The 16,710-nt window shown below is 37.9% G+C and overlaps 1 protein-coding gene and 1 non-coding gene across 2 annotated transcripts in view; both read right to left on the bottom strand.

The window, feature by feature from the left end:
- Slc35f1 (solute carrier family 35 member F1) overlaps positions 1 to 16,710 on the bottom strand; it is a gene marked incomplete at its 5' end in the record, with an annotated part of 394,539 nt that overhangs the window by 172,326 nt on the left and 205,503 nt on the right. The window lies entirely within an intron of this gene.
- On the bottom strand, positions 1,647 to 1,753 carry LOC118570749. Its single transcript, XR_004943241.1, has one exon. It is a non-coding gene; the product is annotated as a U6 spliceosomal RNA (small nuclear RNA).

The following is a 16,710-nucleotide window of genomic DNA, read 5'->3' as shown; positions in this document are numbered from 1 at the left end:
TAATTCCCGTCACGATGATAATGGACTGAACGCCTGAAACTGTAAGGAAGTCACCCTCAATTAAATGTTTTCTTTATAATAGTTGCTGTGATCATGGTATCTCTTCACAGCAATAAAAAAAAGCCTAAACTAAGACAGAAGACAAATCTTTCAAATTGCCTGTAACACAAAGCTACTACTGAAAGCTATCTAAAGCTTTAGAAGATTTTGACTAGTAACGAATGCTGGATATATATAGCTTACTGTGTAGAGATACACTGTTTTAAGAGTTGGAGAATTTGGAAAATGAAGGGCAAGGCAACTAGAAACCTAGCAAAGAGAAAAGGTTCTGAAACTTATCCAGTATCCTCATATTCAGTGAGGAAATTCCTGAAAGATTTCTAAATTATTGCTTGCACATCTATTAGATGTTGTCCTATAATTAATGGTAGACAGTAGTATAGACACTATAAGTCAATCATCTGTTAAGTAGGTAAAGTTTGTTCCTTTGATTTCACTGACTTGGTATTTATTATATTCATAATTTAAAATATTAAGGTAAGAACTTCATAGTTTTGATTTTTTTTCCTTCCTTTCATAATATAGGCCCAGTGTGCTTGCAGCAAGTCCTGCTGATTCATTCTTAGTCTCTTCCAAATCCATGCCATTCCCCACCACAACATCAGTGCTCTGGTTTATGCTATAATCTTCCAGATCTAGATTCCTATAACTCTGTCTACAATCCCTTTCAACTCATGTGGCAGCTAAAGGGATCTTGGGGAAATGGAAAATGCCTTACACATACTAACACCTTTCTTGGACCTGTTGACATTCTGCATTTCACCTTTTTTCTCATTGGCTGCAGCCATTCTGGTTTCTTTATAGAACTTTCTGTCTTGCCCCCCTCCACTGCACTGGTGGTACTCAGCCTGCAAGGCTTCTTTTGTGCAGCAATTCATGTAGCTCCCCTTAGAGTTGCCTCATCTTGCCTTGAACCTAACTGAAGACCTGGCATCTTTATTCTCTAATACTATTTCCAGTGACTTCTCTAAGGTTCCTATCACAACCTAGCACTGTGTGATTTCTTCTTTGCTTCATTGATTACTTATTCACTCTGAATCTTCCCAAAGAGACAAGCAACTCTCTAAGGTCAAGGGTTGGGCATCTGTCATTGCTGCATCCATTCCCCGGCCTCCAACCTTGCTCTCACCATTTACTATTTCCATAAGTCAAAGACAAACTATGGAAATATTAAATAGGGAGTCGTGTGTTGAAATATTGCGTATTGTCATCAAATATCCAAAAGTAAAATACTGAAATTCTAAGATACAATTTCAAATGTAGTATTTATGTGGCAGGCTCTTTTCTAAATGTTTGACTTAAACGAGTTCATCTAATCCTATCAGAAGCCTTGGAAGAGAGTAGAATTAAATCCCTCTTTTACTGATGAAACATGAGGGCCCTCCAAAAGTCCCTCCCAGGAAAGGGGTTAGGCAGTGGAGCTGCTGTCTTTGAAGGCTTAAATGATAACTGTTTTGCCTGCCAGGCAGAGTTTCTATTGTACATGTTCTGAATAATATTTTTTCTGTGACATAGAATTGAACCTAGGGCCTCGTGCATGCTAAGTAAGTGCTTTATCACTGAGCTACAAGCTCTGCTCCTGATTTAATTAACATGGACTGCTACAAAATGTGCAAGTCATCCTTGTACAGGACCGATGCTAACCTTCCCTGAAACATTTCATTTTTAGTATATGTGCTCCTGAAGCAAACACAGAATTCATTTTGTGAAAGATGTCTTACCCAATGTCAGTTTTTGTTGGATTTGAATTTTTATTTTTATTATTTTATCTATTGACAAACTATAGTTAAACATACTCATGAATTACAAAATAATGTTTGATTTAATATATCTATTACCCTTTATAGCTATTATTTTTGGTGATGAGAACACCTGAAATTTATTCTTTGTGATACAGAAATGTACACTACTCCATCCTTAGCTCTGCTTAACAAGAAGTATATTTGATCTCAAAAAATTAAAACCAACCCTCTTCCTTCTACCCTGTAAATCCTGTATCACTTTTAACTATGCTAAGGTTTCCATGGGAAAAGACCAGCATGAATATCTAGTGCCCTAGGAACTAAGCCAAATGAGCCTGGGGGGGGGGGGTAGCAATTATCCATGGGCAGTGGCCCAAGAGCCACTCCAGGACCCTGAAACTTGCCAGCCCTCTTCCATCACTGATCTGGCAAGCTGACAGTGGGTATTAATGATATTAACAAGGTCATGTGTTAAATATGCTTTCTCTCCCAAATCTCATCAACTCACAGGTGTCATCTGGCTTGACTTGCTTCACCTCGGGTGCACTGGCAAAGTCCCTGTCTTGGAATCAAGCAAGGATCGAACCAGCATGGGGCCATCTGCCCACTGTGAATCTGGGAGATTTCTCATACTTCATGAATGCTAACAAAGAAGACAATTTCTGGGCTAGGCATGATACTGATTCCCCCAAGAAAGCACAAGGATTCTCAGGATACTCTCACAAATAGGGACAATCACAGTCTACTGTTTGCTCTTTTTGAAGCTTTCTTAAAGGCATAATTTACTCATTCTCATCTTTCAGAAAAAATTCACGGGATAACTATGTCTCACTATAAAAGCATAGTGCATTGATAGTATGTACCCAAAGACCCATAAATGAGTACAAAAATATTTTTGCTATTTTGTGTATATAATTGGTAACTTTTCTCGAGTAATTATGTAATTAACCTATCTCAGAGGGAAAGGTGAGACAACCCGGCATTGCACCAATAGATTTTAGCCAGTATCAATGAATCAGAAGTCAAAAGAAAATCTTGAGGACTGAACATTGAAAATACCATTTTCTTCTGGTTTTCTATAATGAAATGGGTTCTTGATTTTTCTTAACACAGGCATATGCCTTCAAGCAGTTACTTACACATCTATTATCTGAAACTATAAATGTGTGGAGACAGTTCCTTTGGTAGTAAATATTCAGGGATGTGGAATTATTAGAAATTAAGCATTTCTTTGGCCTATTATTCCTATCTGATTGAGCTCTGCTTCATTATAATCTACATTCACTAATCTCAGTACCATTTATTTTGCATATTGTGAAAAATAGTGAAATGTAGAAAAAAACAGGCCAAAGAAGAACATTTATAATTGTAACTGCTGGCCACTTTTACTGTTTGGGTTTTTAGTTATACCTTAAGAGTACATGAATTTTTCTGACCTGTTCTGAATACAAAATTTAAATATATTTGCTTGAATCCTACTCAAGTTTGATAAACAAGGTTTTGAGGCTTTTATGAGATGTTTCTGACAGGTGACCTAAGATATCACTTGAAACCAGTCAGGTGATCTGGGCCAGTCTCAGTGACAACAGGAGCAGAGACTCAGTCAAATGGAAGAAGGTAAAGAATATGGAGAGTTTCCATCTTCCAGTTTTATTTTGCTATAATGGTTTATATCTTGTTCTTTCCTTTCTAAAGAGAGATGGGGGTGAGAGAACCTAGTCCCAGAGAGAAGTCTCTTAGACTCCCACCATGGACAGCACAATCCAGAGAAAGAATCGCCCGTTGCCAGCAGCTCCATTATTTTAACTTGTAAACTAAGTAATTCAGCATTAGCAACCCTGGCCTTTGAGATCATAGGGTAATTATATACTAAAGTAAAAACACGAGATTCTGAGAGATTGAGTGACCTCAAAAGTCAAACAGCTGAACCTCTTTATTTTAGAGCTGAAGAAAATAAAATTCAAAGAGACTAGATGAATGAATCAAGGTCACAACTTGCAAGTGCAATGCTAGTCCTGGGTTCCAGGTACCCTACCTTGTAGTTTAGATACCATATCTCAGTGTACCCCTGAGTTTGTGAGGTTTGAGAACAAAAGAAATACCTTAGGACCACAAATTCTTCAGAAGATAAATTCTACTCAAAAGTCATCTCCTTTCTATCTGTCATCTCCTGAAAGACAGTGGCACACTTGGCCAACAATGCTCATCCTGAGCCTGTTAAACAGGTTTCTGATAGTTCTTTTACTCAATTGATCTAAGCAGAAATGCCATAGAATTTCCATTTGACATAGAGTTTCCAGAACTTCTCACCATGGGCACAAAAGCAAACAAGCAAATTGTTTCAGAGAATAGTTGCTCTTTTAACAAGAGATAGGAGCTTTCTGCTGGATCTATGAATCAGTTCAGAAGTGTTTTTTCACTGTAAACCCGAGGCTCTTTATTAGGGAAAACCAAGGACTGTACAGACACACAAGTCTAAACCTGATGTTTTTCAAATTATTAGCATGTAGACTAGGAAGACTTGGACAGAAGTCATCACTTCCAGGTATATCGAGGCAATTGCTTTTCCTTAGCATTTATTAAATACTTTACTTGTTTTGTGTAGAATCTATCTGCATGGTAACTGTAAAATATGCTATTATTGGGAATTGAATTTCTAAGATGGGTCTTTTAAAACCTACCATATATATTATCTTTGTAGATCAATTCTACTCAACCATCTTTAGGTGTTGAAGTTAACGCCAAGTGTAACTTTGGGTTAAACTTCCCTGTTAATATAAACAAAAGTAAGATAATTTTCCTTTAAATCTGAGTAATTGCTTTCACCCTCCACTTTAATTGAATCTTGAGACATAGCCAAAGAAATATTTTGCACAGGGTTTTATCTTAGTTTATAGATATTTATTATACAACATAAATGGAACACAAAACAAGCTTTAGAAAAAAAATTAAGGTTCTCTTGAGAATAAAGCATCAAGACTATTCAAACTATCATCTCTTCCCTGGAAGTGAAGGCTGATTTTCTTCCCTCCAACTATTAGACAGTTTGCTGATGCCAGCTCGCTGCTATTTTCCTCTCTCCTATTGGGGGTTTCTGCCTCTATCTCACTTCCTGCTTTTAGTCCAAAGCCTTAGAGTTTTACCAGTTGATAAATGTTCCAAATTTTGCCAGAGCTCTTCTCTGCACCCTATTCATCATGGAGCCTCCATTAGGTACTGGTTCTTCTTAAAACCAGCTCTTAATTATATGGATGCCAATTAGCCGGGGTCTGGAACCAGACAGACTCTGCTCTTTCTCCCTTTCTTCCCTGCCGCCTGCCTTTTGGCCACAGTACAGCTTATTACCTCCTTCATAAATGGAGTCAGGGCAGAGATAGAGATAAACAACTAGAAACCTGAAGAAGCCCATTTTGTTATTTGGAAGCTCTGGTCGCAAGTTTATCGAGGTTAGATATTAAAAACACACAATAAAAGCAAACTTTCTTGTATGTATCTCATTGCCAAGCTCTCTCAGATTTCCATTGCTGGAATTACTATGAAAGCTGCCAGCATTGCACTGGTGTTCTATTCTGTGGCAGGAAAGCCTGTTTCATAAGTGTTTTTGCTTGTGGTTGAGCCTTTTCATACCAACAAGGACAGGGAAGTCAGCTTTCCTGGAAATTAAGGCACCATGTTATAAGTTTACGACATTGTTAATTACAGTAGTTGTAGCAAACAAGGGAATTAATAGTTCTGTTGTATTTCCAGTCTTTTTTATTTATTCTTGAATTTAAAAAGTGGGGCTATGGGAGAAATCAAGGAACAAATACGCTTTTATATAAGACATGTAAAAATGTCATGACAAATTTTCATTTAAGATTATTATTATTTTGCATCTATGGAGGTACAAAAATGAAATATTACTGATTCCTAGGAATACATTTTTAACTCATTTTTACTGGTTCACATTTTTCCAAAGGTAAATTTCCATTTTAGAGAAAATATAACTTTGAAGAGAGAAGTCTCTTCCTTGTGGGATTTGATGGTGATATTTGATTCTGAAAGGAGGGGGCTGCTGATCACATACCATGTGTATGAAGCATGGATCCCAAAGTTCCATCATTCAGGCATTAAGCCATTTGATATTAGAATATTTCAGAATATAAAGATCTGAGAACTGGATTTTTCTTCCTATCTACTATACTTTGTAGTTGACATGCCTAAAAGTCCCCCTTCAATGGAGAAAAAGACAAAAGAGAAAGGGAAGGCATATAAAATAAATGTAGACATAAAGAGGAATTTGGTATCTTTGAAGGGGATGCTAAACAGCCTACTGTATCTCTCTGGGAAGGATAGGAGTGTCTTTGAAGATAAACATTTTCATGAATAACTTAAATGTGATTATGTGTAAGTGACTGTTTGGTGGAGCTGCTCTTTAAAGAGATCTTTATACCATGAGGAAGAACAAAGCCAAGAATACTGTTCAAATCTTTGCACTAACTGGTACAGTGACCTTAAACAATGCACACAATCTCCATGGGATTGAATGTTCTCAAGGGTAAATTTATGAAGGAAGGGGATGATGCCTAATGGCTTCACCAAGATTACACATAGAACAAGTAAGAAGTCCTGAGAAAGTTGTCTAGATCAGTGAGTGTTTCTAGAAGGTATGCTGTTTATAATAAAGTTCCTTTCAATTTTCTAGAAATAGATGAGTGTCCTAGATAGTTTAACTTGTAACTTTATCTCCTCTTAGCATCTAATAAAAATGAAGTTGTAAATAGCCCTCAAGCTAGTGCTATCATCATAAGTGAGTAGAGAGATACAAGAAGCAAGTGATAGGTCAGATTTGCCTAGCCCTTGGCTTTTCTGTAAGTTTCAACCATAATTTTTCCCTTTCTTTCCTTTTTGAGAATTTTTTTGCTTTATTTTCTATTTAACAATGCTCACATAAAATCTACCTCGTCCTAGCCATCTATAAAATCTGATGTTCATTTACAATGTTATGAAGCTATCATCAACCTACCACGGACAGTGCCAAAACCATTACCACTGGAAACCACATCCTGGAAATTAAATCCAGGTGCCTGTGCTGACTGTAACTCCCCTGCCTCCAATCCTTTACAGAGTAGCTTCCTGGAATTGCATGGGTTCAAAATGATGGACTGAGAGGAGTGAGAACTACTGACATTTGTTTAGACAAGGTGATGAGTTCCCTCATTTGAGAAGATGTTGGAGGTTCAACAATGCTACTGAAGTAATTCTACCACCTTATTAGACACAGACATCAGCATTTCTTTTTGTATTGAGGTATCTCATCCTGAGAGATTTAGTATAATATGAAAATGATAATGAAGCTGTGTCATTTTCTACCTCCCTGTTCATGTGCTTTGGGGCTGTATATAATCTGTCATTGCTATGGACCTCCTCAACAGCCAGGTCTGTGATATTGGCTCCCTACTACTTAAGAACACAGGTGTGGCACACTCAAGCAGTTGGCAAAGTGACTATCTGTCTGAAGGACGTCCACATAGAAAATAGGTACTGAAGTATGGCTTTATGGAATAAGGAGAGACTCTCCTTCCTGTGGCTCTTTTTCCTGCTGACCTCATCTTACTAGGTTTTGCCCCACCAGCTCGTGTTGGCTTTCTCACTGGCCTAGGCCTCTGGAGAGTCCATTGTGATAAACTTCCTTTTATTGCTATAAGATCTTGTTATTTTTATCTAGCACTCTACTTTTAACAAAGGAATGTGAGATCCCATAAAATGCAAAGAAAATATATTTCTGATAGGACTGTTAAAAGTTTAAACTAAAAGGAGAATTAAAGGACAGAGAAAGAAAAATTGATTGTTGTGGCAGAAATAGAGAGGATCATTTAGTTACCACAGTTGACATTTGAGATTAACATTGAGAGTCTTAGTAGCCAAGACAAAGGGCTCTTTTCACTAACAAACCACTTGAGAATCCTACTAAATTAATTCTACTGGTATTTTCACCATGTGGAATCTTCCTAGAGTTTGCTGATCCTCTCTTGAGACTTCAACTTACCAATCATCTTCAATCATCAAATTTCCTCCATCCAAATGTTTACTATTAAAGTTTAATGAGTTTGTAGATTGTGCCCTTGCTCCTATCTTGAATTTACATTAAGGAAAGGTGAGAAATCCACATAAGCAGAAAGCACAAACCAATCAACCCATATTTATAAGGACTGAATTGTGTCAACACAAGGTTGAATAGGTTTGAGATAATGTAATCAAATCCTTCCCTTCTCTGATTCCATAGACAGTTATAAAGGGACATACCTAGCTTTGTGGGTTTTTACCATCAGAATCTTTCATCACACAACAATGGGTATCGCTGAGATAGTACATGTTCTCGTCCATACTTAGAAATGTGACTCTATGATGAGAACGCCACTGAACAGTGTCTTAGTCAATGCTCTATTGCTGTGAAGAGACATGACCATAGAAACTTTTCTAAAGGAAAGCATTTAACTAGGGCTACCTTACAGTTTAAGAGGTCTAGTCTGTTATCTATCAGCATGGCAGGAAGAAAGGCAGCATGCAGTTAGACATGGTGCTGGAGGAGCTGAGAGTTCTACATCCAGTTCCACAGGCAGCAGGAAGAAGAGACACTGAGCCTGGATTGAGCATTTGAGACCCCAAAGCCTACCTCCAGTGACACACTTCCTCCCACAAGGCCACACCTCCTCCAACAAGGCCACACCTCCTAATCCCTGTCAAGTAGCAACACTCTCTAATGAAGAAACATTCAGATATATGAGCCTATGGGGGCCATTCCTATTTAAACCACTCCAGGCAGATGTCTTACAAGAAAGTATTTGTTCAAAAGCAGGAAGATTTTTAGAAATGTCCAATGTAAATCAGAATACATTAGCCTGGTTGCAGCTAACTCTGTTTGTACCATTACTACTAAGCACAAGACTTAACAGATTAAACAAACAAAAAGCAAATAACAAGAAAAACAAAGAACAAAACAATAACAAAATTAACCTGTTTTGTCCTGAATATAAGTCTTTAGACCCTTGTGATTTCCATATAGCACACCAAATTGTGCTGACTGCCTACTCTAAGCACTACTGGAGAGTATTTGTATGCTTACTATTGGTGGCCAAATAAATGCAAAGGGAAAAAAATGAAGATATGCACCTTAAAGTGGGGCCTCATGTGCTCCAACTTGAGTCTAGAGTCCAAATTATTTGTTAATGCTGTGGCCATAAACTGCTTTATACCATTTTTTCCAGGTTTCTATTCCAAGATGGTCCTTTTCAATACATGACCTCATTATTTTCAAAGACTTTCATCACGTTTGACTGCCCAATTCATTTTATCTCTAGTCACACTATCTGCTGTATACTCTATTAAACTCTACAGGTACAAAGTGTAAGCTATTTATGTAATTTGAATTGAAAACCTCCAAAAGAAGAGCCACTGTGGTCTGGAATGTTCCTCAAAAAAGTATATGCTTATTTTTCCATTTTGTAAAAATGAGCATAATATATTTCCTATACATTTTAGGAAAATGGACAAGATGATTAAAATTATACTGAGTAGTTCCCATGGGCACAACATAATATACACACCATGATGTTTAATAAATATTATGTAGTAATAACTCCTTGGAAGAAAATTACTGTGTATTAGACAACATTATTATAGACTAGCCAATAACATGGAAATCTCTGTGCTCTTTATAAAAAGAAATAGTGTTACTGCTGGATTAGTTGACGTTGTGTCATACATACATAAGCATCCTATTTTAAATATGAAAGGCCGATTGTGCTCCTTTTTTCTTGCACAAGAAGTAATAACTCTCAGATAATGTTTACCTGATTTCAAGTCAGTGTGTGCTCTCAGATCTACATTCACCTAGCCCTAACACCTCCTACCCTAGCTTAAGTCTGAGTGTCACTTCGTACTATGTGAAAGTAATTTACATTAGCAAACAGGATAGTTTATGTTTTTACATTAGTGCTACACAGTCCATGTTTGGACTCTCTAGGGGAAAAAAATCAATGAAGAAGCACAACTATCTCCAGACTTAATAAAATCTAAGATATTATGGTAACTTCTATTTACATCTTGTTATGGGCATCAGTAGTCCAGCACTCACAGGTACACCATTGGCCACAAAGGGAAGAAAGGCTCCTTGGGACTTGCCTAGTCCCTTTCTAAGTAAGTTCTACTTAGTCTAGTCACCAGATCTGTTACTTCTACATACATGAAAGTGTTGGGAAAATGAAGAGACTTACTTATCTGTTTTGAAAATTAGCCAATTTAAGCCAGGCATGGTTGCACTCACTTTTAATCTAATCAATTGGAAGGCAGAGTTCAAGTCCAGCCTGTTTACATAGTGAGTTCCAGGACAACTAACACTACATAGAGAAACTCCAATTCAAAAATAATGTTTTTAAATAGAGAAAGAAAATATGCCAATTTAAAAAGACAAAAGACTTGAAAGACACTTCATAAAATATATAAACTGGCAAGACACATATACAAACATGGTCTGCATCATTAACCATTGGAGAATAGTTGGAAATTCAAAAGATGGCAGTTTACACTAGACGTCATAAAGACTAATTGACATGAAAGGGTCAGGAAGAACTCAGGGCAATGGGAAGTCTCATTCATTACAAGCAGTAACTCTAGCACAGGCACTTGGGGAACCCTTATAAAGTTAAACATACATTTTCCACGCAAAGCAGCAGTTTTGATTCAGGTATTTCACTCATGTGTCAACACAAAATTATATGCATGAGTGTTCATAGTGGTATTATTCATAATGGGCATAATTTGAATCTTCATCAGCTGGTGAATAAGCAAGCTGTATTATACCATACCATGAAATATTACTCAGCAAGTAAAAGATATGGAAGACCAATGCACTTGGCAACATGGATGAATTATGGACATGAGGCTAAATGAAAAACATATAACACAAAATAGAATGCATTGTAGAGTCTCCTTTCATTGAAATTCTAGAAAGGTAAATAGTGTGTGTTTTCGTCTGAGGCTCTGAAAAGGGGATTTTTTTTTTTTTTTTTTTACAAAGGAATACATGGAAATATTCTGTGGAATGGCTGCATGATTGTATACAATTACCCAGAGTTACCAAATTGCACTTCATAAAGATGAATTTATTGTATGTGAATAATGCTCTAGTATGTTTTACCCTGAACTATCTCTCTGTCTCATTGTAGTTAATACAAAGTGATATAGTTGACATCAAATTACTGACCCTTGTTACCAAGGAAATAACTCTGATAGTCTCAGAAGTCCCTTCTGTGGTTTTGTTCATGAAACATGCCATTTCTTTTTCTCCCATTTATGTTCTGAGGATGCCCCTGCTGTATGGGTCCTTTCCTGGTATATCCCCCCACCTCCATTCTTGTGTCATAAACAACAAGCACATTGTCCCTAGAGGAGTAAATTACTCTCCACAAATGAATGTCCCTTCACTTAAAAATTGAATTAGCATTCTTCATAAGAATCTTTTGAGAATGTATATCCTTCTAAAGACAACAATTCTTAGAATCAACTATACAAACAGAATAGTTCAAGCAACAAGGCAAAAACTCACTTTCATTCATCTGCCACAGGTTTCAAAATGGTATGAGCCTTCAGTGTCAGAACAAGGGTCAATTGCTGAAGTTACAGGGTTTGGGTATACTCAAAGATGAGCCCTGATAGAGAATGGGTTTCCTCATGCATTAGCTGCTTTCATTCAAATAATGATGCACAGGTTAGAGACAAAGTAGAGTAAGGTTACAGATGTTACTACAGCACCAGCAAAAGGTGAGACTGTCTGACTCCCCTAAAGTCCCACTCAGTGCTGACATACTAGTATTCAATTCAATTATTAACAGCCTTCTCATTTGCAGGTTCAGCAGCCATGCGTGAAGCTGTACAGGGAATGAACCAGAGGCCAGTGTATTTTGTTGGGTAAGTCTGAGAAGTTGACCACCACCAACTCACCAGTCAGGTTAAGGTAGAGATTGGGAAGACTGAACAAAGGAGACTAATTGATAGCAAGAAAATGCCATTGCAGAGTAGGGGTACTACAAATAATAACAAGGTACAGTACACTTTTTAAAGCAAAAAAAAGAAAGGTTTTGAATGTTTTCACTATAAACGAACAATAAATATTTGAGAAGCTAGACGCGTTGACCTGATTTAAACATTACACAATGAACTTATGTATTTCAGAACATCACATTGCATTCCATCAATATGAACAATTGTTAAGTTTTTATATCAGTTAAAAAGTAAGTCTACAGGCTGGAGAGAAGACTCAGCAGTTAAGAGCACACATTGATCTTGCACAGGACCCAGGTTCTGTTCTCAGCACAGACAAGGTGACTCACAATCATCTGTAACTTCAGCTATGAGGGATCTGATGCCGCCTTCTGTATTCCATGTGTATCAGGAACACACATGATGCACATACATGTGTATAGGCAAAAACACTAAAGAACATAACAAATCTAAAATTTTTAATTAAAAAAATTAATAAATCTTAAAACTAGATGCTATGGTAGTACATTCCTGTAATCCCAGCACACAGAAAGTTGCTGAAGGAGGCTCAAAAGTCCAAGATTAGCCTGGGCTACATGTTCCTCTGTTTCAAAAATAATTAATTAGAAAATAATTTTTAATGTTACAAAAGGAAAAATGTTGCTGCTGTGAGTGTGGCAGTGTCTCTGAGCCCTCACAAATCTCCTCCCATCTCTTTTAAGAAGAGATTTGAAGATAACAGGACAGAAGCATGTTGGAAAGGAAAACTGAAGTGATGGTGAGGAAGGAAGTACTAGGATGTGTGTCTGTGAAGTCAGGCCAGTTGGTAGTTTTCTACCAGTAAAGTGTGAAGAAAAGTCTTCCAAAGAAGAGAGGACCAGCTAAGAGTTTTCAGATACATGGTGCAGAATAAGTGGGTTAAGAGGTTGTTTGGATAGACACAGGTGTCAACTTAAGCATGGCATGAATTGGACAGATTAGTCACATGTCTTGCACCTTCCATGGAAGTTCAGAAACACAGAAACCAGGCAACCTACAGTCCTAAGTTGTAGAGTAGACTTCACTACAAAGTGGAGAGATCAGTCCAATCAGGGGAAAGAGTCACACTGAAGCTGTATTTAGAGAACCTGGGGGTTCTAAAAGGACTTGATGAGGCAGGTGATGCAGACGATGCTCAAGGGCTGTGGTAAAGAAGGAGTTCAAGAACAACCCCAACATTCATGGCAGTTCACAAGGTTCGGAAGTCCAGAAGTTGCAACCAAGGGTTCCAGACATGACGTTACTTAACTGCGGCAATAATTCTGGAATCGTCTTATAAGTTTCAGATTAGGAAACTGAGGTTCAGATACAAACAATGAAGACTTCTGATCGATTGCAGGATTCAGTGAGGCTGGAGTGGGAATCAAGTGCTCTAATGACAAACAGTCTGTATCTGCTCACTCTACTGTCTTGTCTATGGTTAGCAGCTCCTGTTCTCTGAACAGTGCTTGGCAGCCAGCAATGTTACCCAGTTCATGACAGATGCTTATTAAATGCAATCCATGTGAATTAGGAGAGGTCTAGCAAAGCCTGAGAAGGGAAACTATTAAGTTGGATCCAAATTATGAAGTACACACTTTGAGTTGTTGCTCCTTAGGCTGGAGAGATGGCTTAGCCATTAAAAGATGAGTTGTTGCTCTTTTTGGTACATTAACCATCACATAGAGGCCTTTGCCATTCTGCAACCATTTTTATGTGTTTTTCTAAAATTGTACTATTTTATCCAACACAAAACTTCTTTTTTCTATGTTTTTTTTTAAAAAAAGCACCAGATAAGATAGTGCTTGGGATAGATAGAGGCAGGAGAATTGCAAATTCAAGGCCAGCTTAAACCACACAGTGAGACTCTATTTTGGAAAGGAAAAAAGTCTTCAGAGAACAGCAAAGCCTCGGTTTAGTGGGGCTTAATGTATTTATCCCTTGCATTTAGAATGAGTTGGGAGCTAATAAACTTCTTTAATAATATGAATTGTCAAGCCTTTCATTTGGTGTGTACTGTTTATTCTGTGTCTTAAATGTTAGCAAGTGCAGCTTGAATTCAATTATAGGCATAGTTAGTGCATTCAGTCAATACATATTTAATATTCTCTGTAAAAGGATTTTCTTTTTATAAATGCTCCTGGGCTTTTATTTACCACAAAGTTGTAAAATATTAAGCACATAGGCATTTGTCCTTTCGCACAGTGATCTTCAACATGGTCTAAGGGAGTGCTCTGGAAGTTTTCGAGTATGACCAATTTGGAGATAATCAACTTCCAGACCACCAGCCTCCATAAGGTTCTTTTGCATCTACTGGCAAGCTGGTGGCTTAGAATCACTCTTCTCAGCTCCTGTTGATGTTCTCTTCACCTATACTGTTCTCACAATAGACAGAGCCCTTGGCCAGAAGGCAGGCTCAGCACAGTACATGAAAGGACAGCTTGAAATAACTGATCAAGGCATGAAGTATGATTCCATTGCATATTCAAATGTTTTCAGAAAGGAAGTAAACATGCTGACGTTTGCCTCCAGTCTATCACTTGCCTTGGGTCGATCCATAGTAAGTCTTCAAATAAAAACAAAACCCATATTGAGGATAAGTTAATGCCTAGTATTTTCATTCAGACTTAGAAGAAACATCTAAGTTAACTTTAACATCAACAACTTTTATCAACACCTTGACTACAAGAACCAAATGTTTACCAAGTGTGATAAATTACATATAATCTTTTTTTTTAAGTTGAACACAGTGTGTCATTTTGTCAACTATACTCTGTTCTTCCTTACAATTTGTAACTCATATTGAGCTACTGGAGATGCACAGTATTGAGAAAAAAACATGAGAAGGAAATTTGAGAACCATTTGTGCTGTACATGGTAAGTTTAAGATGCACAATGAAGAGGATGAGGAATCATGTCAGCTGTCTGTAATGTCTATAAACAACACTATTCTATGTAAGGCCTGGTGGCGAATCTCCAAACAAGCAATTGATGTCAACAATTGTACAGAAAATAAAATACTGCAGTTCTGGTGGTTTTGATCTGGGATGAAATGAATGACAATTGTTAGAACCACCATTCTACCCTGACTCTCCCATCACCTCAGCTCTTATACCTGGAGCCACTGCTCCTTTTTTCCCTCTTCCATTTGTCCACAGACAAGTGTTCAGGGCACAGCCACCATCAGGTCAGGGCATGTCCTCCTATCCAGTGCTGTGTACCTGGTCTTCCTCCACACATCTTCCCTTATTCTGTACCTGCAGATAGATGACAGCTAACATTGACATATCCCAAGCCTACATCATTCTTCCTGTGGGGCTGTGGCAATCTCCTTGATGAGAAATTATGGACAGAACTGAGGCTGGAGGACTCAGCTGGACCAGCCACAAGGTTTGAAACTAAGTTGTAGCTCTGAACAATAGATAGTAACCTTGATGGCAATGTTCAAGGTCAAGGCTAACCCTTTTCAGTTGCACATACACTGTAATTTTGTTTCATCAAATCAATGTTAACTTACATGAGATGCTGCTTCTCTGAATATTTTACACCTTTCACAGGGTCCACATATCAGATATCCTGCATATCAGATATTTACATTATGATTCATAATAGTATCAAAATTACAGAAAATTATGAAGCAACAAAAATAATTTTATAGTTGGGAGTCACCACAACATTTGGAACTGTATGAAAGAGTCGCAGCATTAGGAAGATTAAGAACCATGGTTCTACCCCTTTAGTGGTTAAAATTTTATTTCCCCATAATGACACTCGTGGTGAGCCGAAATCATAAAGAAATACACTTTGAATCACACACCCGCCCTTGATTAGAAGACAATGGGAAAGCACCTGCCTGAAGAAGGAGCAACTTTTAAAATACTGTTAGTTCCTGTTTTATCATGATGCTGACCAGTGCAGCCAACTGATGGATGATCATCACCGTCCACGGCAGAAGCTGGCAGAGCTCCCACAAGAGGATGAAAAGTTAAAAGTCATCTAACGACTCCATGCTTGAGGTTGGGAGCAACAGTCAGATGCTTCTAGAACAAACAACCTCTTTAACAAGTGGCTTCCATCTATCCCCAGTATTAGCCTTAGCTAATGCATGAAGCAAATTATACGTTTCCTAGAGCACTTGCTTGAGTTTCATTACCATGACCGTGATAAAATAGCCTCACTAAAAGCAACGTAGGTGAGGAAGGGGCTCATTTAGATTCCAATCCCAGATTCTAGTCCATCATCTCCCAGATGTCAGCATAGAGACTCAATCAGAGAGTGACGTCACACTCACAAGATGAAGGGAAAAAAAGACACCTTGCTTGCCTGCGGTATCTGTTCAGCTAGCTTCCATCAGCCTTAGAGAGTTCAGTTCCCAGCTATGAAGTACACTGCCCACATTCAGGATATGTCTCCCACCTCAATTAATAATCAAGGCAATTCCCCTAGCCATACCTACAAGCCGACCTGATCCAGACGCTGCCTCAATTGATACTCCCTTCTCAGTGATTCTAAGTTGTGTCGTTGGCAGTTAAAACTAACCACGACATCACACTGCCTTTTAAAAGATGGTCATTTGCTTACATTTAATGAAAACACCAAATATTTCAAATGGATGGTCTCCTCACATTGCTTGCGATTCCAATCCAAAATAAGAAGGTGGCCCTTTCCCAAACCTAAGCTCTAGAATAAAAATGGGAGACTGTAAGTTGAATACTTCAAATGGTGAACATGAGAACAAAGTGAGAGCTAGAAACGGTGGGGGGAAAATCAGGAGGCCACGCAGTTTGGGAGTGAAGAAAGGAACACGGTCCAGGAAATGCTGAAAATAAGAAACCAGGGAATAAATAAATAAATCACTTGGTAGATAAAA

The sequence above is a fragment of the Onychomys torridus genome, chromosome 19, assembly GCF_903995425.1.
Source record: "Onychomys torridus chromosome 19, mOncTor1.1, whole genome shotgun sequence".
In the NCBI taxonomy this organism is placed as follows: Eukaryota; Metazoa; Chordata; class Mammalia; order Rodentia; family Cricetidae; genus Onychomys; species Onychomys torridus.
This window is presented reverse-complemented; position numbering and strand designations above follow the sequence as displayed.